This window comes from Chelonia mydas, chromosome 3 (genome assembly GCF_015237465.2).
Source record: "Chelonia mydas isolate rCheMyd1 chromosome 3, rCheMyd1.pri.v2, whole genome shotgun sequence".
In the NCBI taxonomy this organism is placed as follows: domain Eukaryota; kingdom Metazoa; phylum Chordata; order Testudines; family Cheloniidae; genus Chelonia; species Chelonia mydas.
In genome coordinates, this window is record NC_057851.1 from 80,431,630 (window position 1) to 80,444,068 (window position 12,439).

The following is a 12,439-nucleotide window of genomic DNA, read 5'->3' on the forward strand; positions in this document are numbered from 1 at the left end:
TAGTTTTACAGGATGTATTTTCCATAAACCCATGTTGATTTGCATTTATTTCAATACCCTTCTTTAGTTTGTTTTTAATTGAGTCCTGCATCAGCTACTCCATTATCTTGCCTGGAATCAATGTCAGGCTGACAGGCTTATAGCTACCTGGGTCACCCTTTTGACAGAACTTTAGCTTTCGTCCAGCATTCTGGATCTTCCCTAGTGCTCTATGACTTATTGAGAATCAACATTAACGGTCCAGCAAACTTCTCAGCCAGCTCGTTAAAAACTTTTGGATGCAAGTTATCTGGATGTGCTGATTTAAAAATGTCTTTTAGTAGCTTCTGTTTAACAACCTCCAAAGATACTAGTGGAATGGAGTGTTATCATCATGACATGATGAGACTACATTATCTATTTTTTCCCCCAAATACAAAACAAAAATATTTATTGAACACTTCTGCCTTTTTTGCATTATTATTGATAGTTCTCCCATTTCCAGCCTGTAATGGACCAATACCATTGCCAAGATTCATTTGTTCCTAGTATATTTTTAAAACTCCTTATTATCCTTAACTCTGCTGGCCACAGATTTCTCCTTGTCTCTCTTTGCTTCCCTTATTAATTTTCTACAATTCCTAACTTCTAATTTATATTCATTACTATCAACTTCCCCTTTCTTCCATTATTTACTTATTTGTTTATTTATTTATTTTTACAGATGCCTTCACTTCCTCTCTAAATCAGTTCATTTTTTTTAACCAGTAAAGCCTTCTTCCTCAATTGCTTTTTAGGAATCTCTGGGTATGTCTTCACTAGCAACATTAAAGTGCTGCTGCAGCAGCGCTTTAACGTGGCTGTGTAGTCGCGGCACCAGCGCTGGGAGAGAGCTCTCCCAGCGCTGTAAAAAAACCACCCCAACAAGGGAAGTAGCTACACTGCTGGGAGCGCGGTTTGTTTTTTCACACCCCTGAGCGAGAAAGTTTCAGCGCTGTAAAGTGGCAGCGTAGACAAAGCCTAATAAGGGGTTCTTAAATGATCCTCAATTATCATTCACATTTTTCTGATTAAATTCTTCCTTCCAGCTGATTTGGCTCATAATTGTTTTTAGCTTTGTGAAATTGGCCCTATTAAAGCACCAAGTATATATATTAGTGGTGTGGACTTTAGTCTGCTCAGACATTATATATGTGATCAGGTCGTGATACATGATACAAATACATGAGAAGTAAGAGGAAGACCAAGGATATGGTAGACCCATTACTCAATGAGGAGGAAAAGACAATAGGAGAAAAGCAGCAATGGCCAAAGTGTTAAATGCCTTTTTTGTTTCAGTTTTCACCAAACAAGTTAGCAGTGATTGGATGACTAACATAACATAACATAGTGAACATCAGTGTAAATTGGGTAGGAGAAACTGGAGAAAGCCCAGAAGAGAACAACAAAAATGATTAAAGATCAAGAAAACTTGACCTATGAGGAAAGACTGAAAAAAATGGATTTGTTTAATCTGGAGAAGAGAAGACTGAGGGAGGGCATGATAATAGTTCTTCAAGTACACAAAAGGTTGTTATAAAGAGGAGGGTGATAAATTGTTCTCCTCAGCTACTGAGGCTAGGCCAAGAAGTAGTGGGTTTATATTGCATCAAGGGAGATTAAGGTTAGACATTAGGAAAAACTTCCTAACTGTAAGGGCAGTTGAGCACTGGAACAAATTACTTAGGGAGCTTGTGGAATCTCTGTCGTTGGAGGTTTTTAAGAACAGGTTAGACAAATACCTGTAAGGCATGGTCTAGATCAGTGTTTCTCAACTTTTTTGATACCAGGGACTGACTTGCTGCCTTCCTAAACTGTGTCAGGGAGCCAACCATTGAGAAACACTGGGACCCCACACATATCCAACTCCCCTACCCCCCCGTTCCCCGTCCCCTGACCCCTATCCACACCTCCGCCCCCTGAGAGGCCGCTCGGGACTCCCACGCTTATCCAACCCCTCCCCCCCGTTCCCCATCCTCTGACCACCACCCCCAGAACCTCTGCCCCATCCAACTATCCCCTGCTCCCTGTCCCCTGACTGCCCCCCGGGACCCTCTGCCCCTTATCCAACCTCCCGGCCCCCTTATCATACTGCTCAGAGCAGCACGTCTGGCTGCCCAGAGCACCGCCCGGCCGGAGCCAGACACGCTGCTGCGCTGCCCTGCCAGAGCTTGCACTGCAACATGGCTGCAGGGGAAGGGGGCCAGCAGGGGAGGGGCCGGGAGCTCAAGGGCTGGGCAGGAAGGTCCCACAGGCCGGATATGGCCCACAGGCCATAGTTTGACCACCTCTGTGTTAGGACAAGGTCTAATATATAATTCCCCCCCAGTGTTGGCTGCACACTTTTTGAATTAGGCAACTGTCATTGATTATGTTTAGAAATTCCAAGGATGTTTTAGTACGGGCAGTATGAGACCTCCAGTATATGTCACTCGAATTGTCCCTCATGATCACACATCTTTTTTTTCCTATAGATAGGTGCGTAAGGAAGTGGTCATCCTGTCCCCTAGTGTGATTAGGTGGTGTGTAGCAGACATCAACTAGTACTCTATCTTGTGCTTTATCCATTATACATTGATCCCTAACATTCAACATCAATAACTTCTGAGTTATCAGTGATTCAGAAACAGGTAATGCCATTTTTAACATAGAGTGCCACTCTCCCTCCCCTTTTGCCCACTTGATCCTGCCTAAATAGGTTATAACCATAGATTTTAACATTCCAATTATGTGAATCATTCCGTCGGGTTTCAGTAATAGCAACTAGATTGAATTTATGTTTATCAGTGAGCAATTCCAATTCTTCTTGTTTATTGCCCAGGCTCTTAGATTTGGTGTAGAGGCAGTTAAAGAATTTCTACTCTTTAGGTCCTTTGGTTCCTGGATTAATTTTGTTCTCAACATCTCAATTTTGTGCTGAGTATTCATATCGTCCCTCTTTTACTCTCCCCTTTTGCTATTAGTTTAGCCGCCTCCTGACTACTCTAGACAGCCTGTTCCCAAGGAGATTGGTCCCCTTCTACTGAGGTGGAGGCCACCTATATAGCCCCTCTCCCCATAGAGGGTGGACAAATGTTCCACAAAACCAAAGTCTACACCTCTTACCTACCTAGCAATTCACTTGCAGAATTTTCTGCCTTCTGTTTTCCTTTGCTCAAGGTGCAGGAAGGATCTCAAAGAACATAGCTTGGACATTCTTCTTCTTTGGCATGCTTCTGAAGTATTACAGCTTCTCAAAAAAAGCTTTCAAGAATCTTTGTTGTCATGAATTGCTTCATCTTCCTCTGTAATGCAGCTGCAACTGAGGTAAAACATGGCACTAATTTAACAGCACACGCAGCAAGACTATACAGACTACCATAGGACTGGAAAACTTTGTCAACATTAGGTTTTTTAGCAAAAGTTTCACCTCGTTGCCACCACTCCTGCAGCTCCATTAGAGGTAGTTGTGTTAGGTTGCAACAGTAGGAACCCTTGTCTAGGCAAGGCTCCTGTGGCAATTAGTGTTTTTAGCTGTGTGTCGCCTAAGTCTGATCATAGCAAGTATGAGTGGCATGGGTTTAGAATCCCAAGAGATCATTGACAAAAAATGTTCAGGACCTAAATTCTAAGCCTAAAAAAGATGGCACTTCCATGAGCATGGTATACCTTAGCACAGTATTGGGACATTGGTTCAATACTGACTCAGGAGAAATTACTCATAACACTTCCTTGCAGAACATTGTTTTTTTCCTTGGTAATCCAAGTACTGTCCTTCCCCAGTCCTAACCAGTTTATGGGGTTGATACTCTCATCCTAAACTCGATTCTTCAGGAGCTAAACAGACAAAGAAAGGAGTTTGTCTTTCACCTGGCATGCCTGAGTTAAAGCAGACTCGGGGCCTTCTTTCTAATCCAGCGAACAAGCAGGACCTCCAGTCCACGAAAGGCCCAATCATTATAGGGAAGGATAGGAAGGACTTTGGCCTACTGAGGCCCCCTAAGACTGTGTTCTTTTTCAGAGAAAAGGGTGTAATGACTTTTGAAACCACCAGAAAACCCCTGAGTGGGGGTTGAAGTACTTCTGTCAGAGCCCATGTTGCAGTTGGGATGATCTTTGGTAAATTTATTAGTATGTGTGTAGGTTCTTTTATTGTTTTTAATACCTTTTCTCTGTAATGCTTCTACCTTAAGAATAAAATGTGCTTGCTTAGAAAGAGCTGTGTGTAACTTATAACTGTGGGCAATCATACTGTTATTAGTACCTGTAAAGAAAGAAAGGAGGCATGGTTAGGCAGACTCTTTCTGGAATAACACAGTGAAGGCAAGAAACTGGCCAGCCAAGATATACCCCAGGGAGAAGAGAGACGCAGCATCCAATCCGTGATCCACAAACATGGTCCATGATTAACTGCAGATTTGCAGGGCTCTAGATATAAAATTTGGATCCACATCCATCCATGATCCACATCCGTGGAAATCCATATGAAGTAGACATCCATAGCTTTGCAGGGCTCTAGTTGTGTTCCCATTTCTTTGTTAAAGAAAATGAAGAGGAAGCCCTGGTCAAAGAAAACCTTACTCATTATATTGTATGTGTGAATTATAGGTCAGTTCCTTACCCATTGTTCTGGGGCAATATTCTAGATAAGTTTCAGTATGTATTCAGATAGGACTAAACCCAGAGACCGTCCATTTCAGAGTCATAAGTGATCTAATCACCACAACAGATAACACAGGCCTCTCTTTGTTACATATTTGGGAAGTTTTTAACAGGGGTGCTGGAACAATTTTTACAGTGGGGTTGCTGAGAGCCATTGAACCAAACTGTAAACCCTGTACACAAACTACTTCAAGCCTGGGGGTGCTGCAGCATCCCCTGCACTCCTAGTTCCAGCATCTATGGTTTTTAATACTGCAAACCATCAAATTACCCATCTGGGTGAGAGGTTAAGTATAACTGGGAGTCACTGAACTGGTTCTAATTGCCTCTGGCAAAATGATTCCAATAATCATGAGATGGATTTTCAGCGGCAGAGATCAACCATGTGAGAGGGAGTGTGCCCAGGATCTGATAGGTATGGTCAGGGTTATAATTCCTATGCTGCTGAGACCAAGGTGTGTGTGTACATGTATTTATATAAAATATCTCTCCCCAGATTCCTGAGAGGGATTTGCATAGACTGGACCTGGTATGACTGAATGACATGGAAATACCTAAGACAATATTCCATACGAAAGACTGAGATGGCCAGGAGATATGCCAACATTTCCAATTTTTGATGGCAAGATGATGAAAATAACCAGTGATTCAAAAGCTGGACATTGCCATTGACTAGGATGACGGAATAAACTGGTTTTGTGCTGGAGTCTTGCCTGTCTGCATCTCATCTCCATAGCCATCACTTGGGTTAGTCCCAAAGTTATCTCTGTTTGACACAAAGGTCCCTGGACTCCCTTTCACTTTTAGTGTTGAAAATGATCTGAAATTATGAAACTTGAGGTTACTGGCACCTTGATCCTAACTAAAGGAACAAACCCTGAGTTTCCTTCACAAATGCATTCAGTGACCCTCATTTTGGGCCTCTGTCACACAGCAGGTTCCACATTAGGGCCACGGTGGTTGATAGGTAGGCACAAAAAGTGTCTGCTTGGGGCTATTGTGGGGGGTAAATTTCCTTCAACCCCAATCCGGGGGGCAGTCAGAAAGGTTATTGTACAACCCCTCAGCACATGCCCCCTCCCCCTCATTGCCTCCTGCAACTTGTGGAGCCTGCGGCTGGGAGGTGAAAGGCAGCAGACAGCACTAGGCGATTGCCTCCAGCGCATCGCTCCTGCCAGCTTCCCTACTCCAGTCCCCCCGGCACGAGCCCCGCCCAGCACGAGCTCCGCCCCCTACTTGTCCCCGCCCCGTTCGCCTCAGAAGCCGGCGTGGGACAAGGCAGCTCTGCGCATGCGCTTGCTGCTGTCTACGCATGCTCGCTGGCGATGTGTGTCTGGCCGGCCGGCTTGTTTGGAGACGCCCGCCCTTCGACGCAGCCGGGGGCTGGGGGGAAAGCGCCGCGTAGCCGTCAACGGCGGCAGGAGGGGGGACCGGCCGCGGAGGGGACCCGCTTCACACAGACCCGCCGACAAGGTGCCTCCTCACAGCCCGAAAGGGACGGGGCCGCTCTGTGTACGGTTGCCATGGAAACGGGCTGCCCGCCTCACCGCTCATCCCGGCGTCAGGGCTGCTGCACTCCCCTCCCCCCCCCCCCCCCCACACACACGCACGCGCCGGGGCAGGAGCTGATGGAGGCTCCCTGTCCCTCCCCCCACCTTCCCCGCGCCGGGGCATGGCGAGAATGCCTTCACCCACTTTGGGGTCTGGGATATTGTTGTTTATTCTTCCCCTGGTTATGTAACGTGTATTGATATAGCCAGGTGCAAAATCTACACCCCACCCCCCCGCCCCCAATCTATGCTGTGATAGTAACAGGGAAGGAAGGACACAAAGGCATGCAAACGAAGGGAAAATGGCCCATCCAAACAAAGTTTACCCGTATACAAGGAAGGGCAGGTAGGGTTTGGTCTAGACCAAACATTTAATAAAGTTCTGTGCTGACTAGTTTACAGTGTGAAGACAAGATCAGGGAGCATAAGCTTACAGTGGCGTATGGGTGTTTTTTTTAGAAGTGATTAGCTAGAGGAACCTTTTGTGTTTAAAAGCAATCTGAAAAAAAAACAACCCTCTTATTTTGCTGGTAATTTTTTAATTTTCTCTAAGAGTCAGGTCACCTCTTACTCCACAGGTGCTGGTTATATTGGGGTCTTCGTCTTGGTCAAAATTTCCATTGACTTTGCTAGGAGTTGTGTTATATTAATTAAGGACTGTAGGATCAGCTCCTTTTGTTGCTGTTCATTCTGTTTTTATTGCATGAAATTGGGAAAAAATCCTACCATCCTTATTAACAAAATTACACCAAAAATTGAAAGCTTATTTTAATGCTATTAATATGGGCCTGGGTTGTGCCAGAGGTAGTGTTCTAAAATTACACCTTAGCAATGGACAATTAATAAGTTTTGTTTTTAACCAAACTATAAACTCATATGCAGTTTTGGTACAGACTGTTTTGGAGACAATCTCTCTACTTGAAAGGAGACCCAAAACGAGCAGTTGGGAAAGAAGCATGACAATAAAGGAAGCAGGAGGAAGTAAAGGATATGAGAGCAGTGATGTGGGAGAAGTGAGGTTTTGCTTCAGAGCTTAGAAAGATCAAAGAAGGCATCTTCCAGTCTCTTCTGCTGTTCACTTTTATTCATGAATAAATACAAAGGGATAGAAGATACAGCTTGCATCTTGCTAAATGTTTAATCAAATACTGGGCAAAATATACTTTTTCTTCAATATGTTAGTGGAACAATTCAGTGGTTCTCAACCTATGGGCCACGGCCCAATCCACACAGAGCTGTGGCCCATGTGACATCCTCAGGGCCATACAGGTAGTACTGGATGTGGCCCAAAAGGGTAAATAGGTTGAGAACCACTCATGGAGCAAAGGACGAACTCATGAGGCTGAAGCTGGCTGCTTATTTGTGGTACCAGCTCCTTATTCATGGTTTCCAGTTCCTTGTTCAAAGGCCAAAATTATTTAAAAATATATCAATGTAGGATTAAATTTTTAGAAATTTTATCAAATTCATTTGATTGAATGTGACAAATTTAAATGACTTATTATGTAATTGAGACAAGGTGGGTGAGGCAATATCTTTTATTGGATCAACTTCTGTTGGTGAGAGAGACAAATGACTGGTCCATGTGGCTGTCAGAGTGTTCTGAAGGAGATGAGACAAGTAACTCCCTGACCTGAAGCTTTGTTCTGGTGAAATATGCTGCCACGTGAAGCTGCCACCCCACTTCTGTACTGTAAATGTTGACTGAATAAAGAACTGGATTTTGACTGGCTCTACGTGACAAAATAAGACTCAGGTCACCTGAAGTGACATGTCCCTTAAACCGTTACTCTGTTATGAAGTAGTTGAAACATGGAACTCCTTTACTTGAAACTTTGGGCTGGTCTACACTAAAGCTGTAAGTCGACCTAAGTTACGCTACTTCAGTTACGTAACTGAAGTTGATGTAACTTAGGTCGACTTACAGTGGTGTCTATGCTGGGAGACACTCTTCTGCTCACTTACCTTCTACCTCTTGGGGAGATGGAGTACAGATGTCGATGGGAGAGTGCTCTGCCATAACTTAGCTTGTCTTCACCAGACCCGCTAAATTGATACCACTGCATTAATCACAGCGGTGCTGATTTAACCGTAAGTATAGACAAGCCCTTTATCTGTATGGAAAAGCATTGCCCATTTCACCAGCCCTCCTCCACCACCTCCAAACACATCCACTCCCTTTATCAGGGTAAAAGGAGCAGCAGACGGATGTTTCAGAAGGTGAAACCTGTGGAACCTATGCTTACAGGTCCAGGGATTTGGTGAGTGTTGTGTTTGTTCCATCTCTTGTCTCGTTGTTCTCTGTGAGGGTGATGTGACTGAGTTGTGGACTCCAGAACTGGCCAGGTGAGGCAGGTCTGTTTGTGTCTCAGTGTGGGCCTTATCACCGAGACCCTTGTGTCTTTGAACAAAACCTGTATTTGATGTTTTTGAGGTAGGTTATTCCCTCCTTGTTTGCAAGGGAGGGGGCTGAGCATTGAGGCTTAGTGTGTAGGTCAGTTGTCAGATGAACAAAAGTGGCAAATCAGATGAGTTTCAGTGGCAGTTTAGAGAGGAAGCGTGATTCTTGTTTTAGGTATGACTCTGCTCCAGGTAGAAGATACGGATGATGCTGTGACGTTTCTAGGATGTGTTATGTTGTCCTTTCTGCTGGAAGCCAGACTAGATTTCTGGAGTGTGAAATCCAAGCTGGTGGCCACACTGGGAGGAGAAGATATGTAGTCTGAAAGCATAAATTGCAACACTGAGGCACCTGAGAAAATGAACACTTCTTGGACAACAGGATTTTGGAAATCATTGTCACAGATGCCACATGGGGAAGGATCAGTGTTAAGGGAATTGAAGGGAGTAGAAATGAAAGGAATGAGCAGGTTATTTGTGACCAAGAAGGAAATAAGAACTGGGAGGCTCAACTTCACTAGGAGTATCAAACTTAGTAAGCCAACTACAAAAGAAACTGTCTCTGGAGAAATGGAGAAGAAAACTACAGGGGACGCATCTGATGGATGTTCTTGAGGTATGAAATAAGCAGCAACCAAGAGAGCTTCATTTATTAGGATATCTGAAGAACTTCTCTTGGAACAATAGGACAGTGTTCTGTCTTCTTGGAGTGAAGATACAAGATGTAACTGCAGGATTAAACAGGATTGTGAAGTCATCTGGCGAGTCTCACTGATGATAATACGCATTGGAACTAATGAACAGTGCCACGTGCAACTACACAGATTATGAAAAATCTCAAAAAGAAAAGGAGTACTTGTGGCACCTTAGAGACTAACAGATTTATCCGATGAAGTGAGCTGTAGCTCACGAAAGCTTATGCTCAAATTTGTTGGAGTACTTGTGGCACCTTAGAGACTAACACATTTATTTGAGCATAAGCTTTCGTGAGCTGCAGCTCACTGCATGCATCCGATGAAGTGAGCTTTAGCTCACAAAAGCTTATGCTCAAATAAATGTGTTAGTCTCTAAGGTGCCACAAGTACTCCTTTTCTTGCTGCTACTCTGAAAAATCTCAGGCATTTTGGAAGGAAGTGGAAGAAAAGGAAAGCCCAGTTGATCTTTTTGGAGATTTTACCAGTCCATTGAATACTGGAGGTGATCTTTTGGCTGCATGACTGGTGTGAGGCTGAAGGTTTTGGTTTTGTGTAACATTGGGCCCCATTGCAGTGGGAGAGGGGCCTGCATCTCACAGGTAGAGGGCTAACCTTCTCAGCTGGAGACTAGCTAGAATGGGTTGGATAGTGTTAACACAAAGGAGGGTGCTGAAGAGGCAAATATGATATAAAACTCACACTCAAGATGTTATGAACAAATTTTAACTGATGTGACAAAAAATGCGAAGAAAAGACACTTTTCAGTTGCTTGTATGCTTATGCTTGAAGTCTGGGTAGCAAGTAAGAGCAGTTAGAAATTCTCATTAATGGGGGGAAATATATAACTGGCATTACTGAAACCTGAAATGAAATGCCTCTTCCCCAGAAAAATCCTTCATCTGCCCTCTCGGTAACACTTTTCCATGTAACTCGAATATAGCATTAATTTTTAAAACATTGTTTCAAATATTGATTAGTTCAGTAGAAGTCATCAGAATCATTTGCATGAACCGTAGAGTTCATTAAAGAAAAGTTGTTGTCATTTTAGGTACAAAGTTGTTGGAGATAATGCACAACTCTGGGAATCATTTTGTATGTTTCCACAGACTTAGTCAGACTTATGGCAGGCATTTCTATGGTGGAATTTTGGAATTAAAAAGAAAAGGAGGTGGAGACAGAGAGAGAGTTCTCCAAATTCCATTAAAGTGTACCAAGCCACATTAGTGTTGCCATGAGGCATGTACAGCATGAGGCATGTACAGCAGCAAAGATACTAGCAGGTTCAACTAATTTTAGTATAGAGGAATAGGTTAGTATTTCTTTTAAGTAGTGTGTGGGCATTCTAGTGACGGTCACTGTTTTCTATATTTTAGAAGCCATTAGAAACCACTCAGAGCAGCAGCATGCATTAAGCTAGACTTTGTATGTTTGTATATAGTTAATAAACATGTTTGTATGTTTGTTTGGGACCCAACTATGTCCAACCAGTGTCTTCATTTTATTTTTGTTATGTAAAGAGCAAAACACACAACTTAAATAAAAACAAATGTCTGTATATCTAACACAAACAAATTTCAATAAATTTAGCCATTTTTCCTATTCTTAATTCATCTAACAAAGCAAAATTCCTGTAGACTTCATTTGTAGCTATTGTATCTGTGAAAACATTACAGCTGGATTTGCAAGTTGATTGAATACTGCTTTTTTTCCCCCCGATGCGTATTGCATGTTAACTAACAATGCAAACAAACGATAAAACTGGGAGTAATATGTTTGTCAGACCAGAAATAAAGGTTCAGCGCGGAAAGTGGCATATCCTCATCTCTTCATAATGTAAAACCATCATGGGGACGTATAACTTGGAGTGACCCAGTATGTATTTTGTCTCAAACAGCCATTCAAAACCCATCTCCTTTTCAATCCCTATGCACAATGTGGGATGGTGGTGTGATGTTGCAGTATATTGTTCAGGATCAAAGATTCGGATCAGGGAGTGACTTGTCCCAGGTCCTTCAGAACAGTCTGGTGGGTCACAGTGATATGTCAGTTGAGTTGATCCGAGCATTATTTTGTCATGTACTGACAGTCATAACTCAGCTCCTTATTTAATTAATAAATAAGTAATTAGTAATTTAAAATTTTATCACATTTAAAACATTAATTTGATATTTCTAAAAAAAAAAAAAATCTTACATGAATGTATTTTAAAATAATTTTGGCCTTTGAATAAGGAACTGGGAACCATGAGTACGGCAGTGGTACCACGAATAAGGAACTAACTTTAGCCTCCTGCAGAATTCTGACTTGGATGAGGATGGTAACCTGCTGAAAAATGAAAACTGATGTCTACAAAATCTGAACTGGGATATTGACTGACTTTTTAGACTTAGCAATTTTTGGAAGCAAGTCTGTTGTTCAGTGGCTCTGTAAGGGTACACGTGGGATCATTCTCTGACTTGCAGCTTTAGTTCATAATTCATTGTGTAATGTGTGAATGTTTGTTCTTACAAAAGTTAAAGTTCTTTGCTGCTTTTCCTTGGCTCTGGTTACAGTTGACGTTTTCAGGCAAGCGCCTCTTTTAGCTTGTTACAATAGAGAACTTAATAAGACTGATAACTTATAGTGCTTGTTTTCTAAGTATATGGTCAAGAAAGTCTTCTCTTTACGTGCTCTTTGTCTAGTTCCTGCTGTGGTAACATCACTGTGGTGTTCACTGAATCATCAGGTTTTGGGTGTTGAAATAGTGTTGTTTGAAGTTTTCTATGGTGTCTGGAAACTATTGTATGTGACTCTGAAAGCATTGCAGCCTCTAAGTATGGTGTTTTTGTTTTGTGTGGGGTTTTGTTTTTAAACTCCCTCTCCTGCTATCAAAGACACTCTGAGCTGGACACGTTCTACATTTTGCATCATTTTCCATAGGACTGAAAAATGAAGAGGGAAGAACAATATTATTTGAACTCCAATGGTACAAGGAGATTTCTGGAGATATCTGAGAATATTTTCCCCACCCTCACCCTGGTCTCAAATTTTGTTCTTTCTAAATCCTATTTTAACTGCATGTGGATAACTGAATTATTTATTAATGTCTTAATTATTAATCACTTGTAAGTAGTGTTGTATTTTGTGCCTCCTATA

The 12,439-nt window shown here is 42.5% G+C and overlaps 1 protein-coding gene across 1 annotated transcript in view; it reads left to right on the plus strand.

Moving 5' to 3' along the window:
* The first annotated feature begins 7,649 nt into the window (after positions 1–7,649).
* The window catches only part of ARMC2 (armadillo repeat containing 2), a 119,551-nt gene continuing 114,761 nt past the window's right edge, over positions 7,650–12,439 (plus strand). The window contains 1 exon segment of the mRNA XM_043542755.1: positions 7,650–8,300. The gene's annotated coding sequence lies outside the window, so the exon portion shown is untranslated.